We start from the raw sequence: 2,500 nt of genomic DNA, 5'->3' as shown, positions 1-2,500 counted from the left end.
TGTTATACGACTCGTTCAATTACTGTAGTGTTGCCCACCCGCAACCCTCGCAATATAGTTCGCTACTCGCACTGCCCGCACCCCTGTGTATCGCTTCATGTTAAACACCTTGCAAGTCTTGCTCACTTTCCACATGCTCCTGCTGTACACTGTAATGTGGATGGCAGCAGGACGTACATGCCGCCCCTCCCCACGTCCCCACCTTGCCCCCTGCCTTCGCAAGCTGGTTGGTGAGAAGTTTGCATGTTCAATGCCCTTCGCATGCGACGTACTCAGGCTACGTTGTGGTGCGGCCTGTGTCAACTGTCCGCTGATGTCGTACGCGTGAACCACAATCTGTACTGCACATTCGTCCTTATGTACTGAATGATACATCGTGGCACATGTGTGACCGCACAACGACTGCGCCCAAAAACGGCGGACCATACAGTGCAAATATTGTGCACGCAGCTACGTGTCGTCTCCCTATGAGAGCTGGATTGCAGTGTGGTACGCCATAGAGACGTGTGGGAGGAACGGACGCCGTGGATGGCGATCAGCATGAGCTGTCTGTTGATGTATTCGGACCTAGTCGTCTCTCCTCACACACCGTGATGGCATGGTGCACCGCGTTCCATATCTGCGACATGCTACAGAGGCCGGTTGACAGTCGTTCGAGCAATGGACATCGCATACGTACGGGGGCCACCTTCCACGTATTGTCTAGGCGTGCACATTTTGTTGCGTGTATGTGGGCAGACGTAGTGTGGCGTGACACCTGACACAGGCATGCAATAATCGTTGAAGTTGCAAATGGCGATGGACGCCTGCGTTTTCTGGTGAAGTTACGCAAATGAACAAATGGTAACCTGTTGTGGTGCGGTTGTTCTCGCTAGGGGTGAATCGGTGATGGCGACGATAGGTTGAGGTACTAACCGGTTGTTCCAGCGATACCCACCATGCCGACGAAACTGAACGGCATCTGGGTGTGAAGCGATACGCGGCGGTGGCTGGGTGGGACCGTCCCCGGCCGGTGAGGGGGCGCCTCCCGGCGTGCTGGCCGCGCGGTGCGTGGGCGCACGCGCTACAGCCGGCTGGTGGGGGCGGCCAGTGGCAGGCGCGCCGGCCGACGGACGCGGCAGGCGTCGCAGCTGCGCGCCGGCGCACCCTGCGCGCGGCGCCGTGCGGCCAAAGTAGGTCCTCGCGGGCCCGGTGCGAAGCGCGGTGGACATCTTCAGTGTGCTGGTCCGATTGAGGACTGTGTGCGTTGAGGATGCGCCGCCGCCCGGCGCTCGGCGCCGCGACGCCGTCTGCTGCTCGGTCGCCCCAGCGGTTCTCGCTGGTGGTTTGTATCGCAGCTGTGCGGATGTGTTGGCGCGTGCGCTGTGCTGGGAGAGTTCGCTTCGGCACCCAAGTGGGGCTTTTGTCCTTCTGTGGCGCTGGCGTTGGAGCTGCCGGTCACCGTAGGTGGCGCGTGTTGTCTCCCGCCGGCAATGCCACGACAGCACGCTCCCGGGCCTCTGTCGGCAGCGGCAAGCTCAGTTGGGAGCACGGGTGGTCGCACCGAAAGCGTCTACTCGCCTAACTCCGGGCGATTGCGCCTCTCTCGAACCCGACCAAGTACTTGGGACGGCGCTGCGCGCCGCCGGGACCTGAGAGGGTTTCGAGGTGTATTGTGCAGGGGAGCTCAGCCTCCTCCTGTTTGCAGAATGATTGAGCGGACGCTTGCGTGTTCGCGCGGGCCCCCGGGACACACTCCCGGGCGGCCGGCTGCTCAGCTCTAGTTGACGCAGCTCCCTGGTTGATCCTGCCAGTAGTCATATGCTTGTCTCAAAGATTAAGCCATGCATGTCTCAGTACAAGCCGCATTAAGGTGAAACCGCGAATGGCTCATTAAATCAGTTATGGTTCCTTAGATCGTACCCACGTTACTTGGATAACTGTGGTAATTCTAGAGCTAATACATGCAAACAGAGTCCCGACCAGAGATGGAAGGGACGCTTTTATTAGATCAAAACCAATCGGTCGGCTCGTCCGGTCCGTTTGCCTTGGTGACTCTGAATAACTTTGGGCTGATCGCACGGTCCTCGTACCGGCGACGCATCTTTCAAATGTCTGCCTTATCAACTGTCGATGGTAGGTTCTGCGCCTACCATGGTTGTAACGGGTAACGGGGAATCAGGGTTCGATTCCGGAGAGGGAGCCTGAGAAACGGCTACCACATCCAAGGAAGGCAGCAGGCGCGCAAATTACCCACTCCCGGCACGGGGAGGTAGTGACGAAAAATAACGATACGGGACTCATCCGAGGCCCCGTAATCGGAATGAGTACACTTTAAATCCTTTAACGAGTATCTATTGGAGGGCAAGTCTGGTGCCAGCAGCCGCGGTAATTCCAGCTCCAATAGCGTATATTAAAGTTGTTGCGGTTAAAAAGCTCGTAGTTGGATTTGTGTCCCACGCTGTTGGTTCACCGCCCGTCGGTGTTTAACTGGCATGTATCGTGGGACGTCCTGCCGGTG

General features: G+C 58.0%; 1 non-coding gene across 1 annotated transcript in view; it reads left to right on the top strand.

Moving 5' to 3' along the window:
• Positions 1-1,773: 1,773 nt before the first annotated feature.
• Positions 1,774-2,500, top strand: part of LOC124774589 — a 1,909-nt gene continuing 1,182 nt past the window's right edge. Inside the window, exon 1 of the ribosomal RNA XR_007015380.1 lies at positions 1,774-2,500. This exon is cut by the window's right edge and continues 1,182 nt beyond it. This is a non-coding gene — a ribosomal RNA (small subunit ribosomal RNA).

Source organism: Schistocerca piceifrons, unplaced genomic scaffold, assembly GCF_021461385.2.
Source record: "Schistocerca piceifrons isolate TAMUIC-IGC-003096 unplaced genomic scaffold, iqSchPice1.1 HiC_scaffold_967, whole genome shotgun sequence".
Classification (NCBI taxonomy): Eukaryota; Metazoa; Arthropoda; class Insecta; order Orthoptera; family Acrididae; genus Schistocerca; species Schistocerca piceifrons.
Note: the sequence above shows the minus strand (reverse complement) of the source record. Positions and strands in the feature narration are given on the sequence as shown.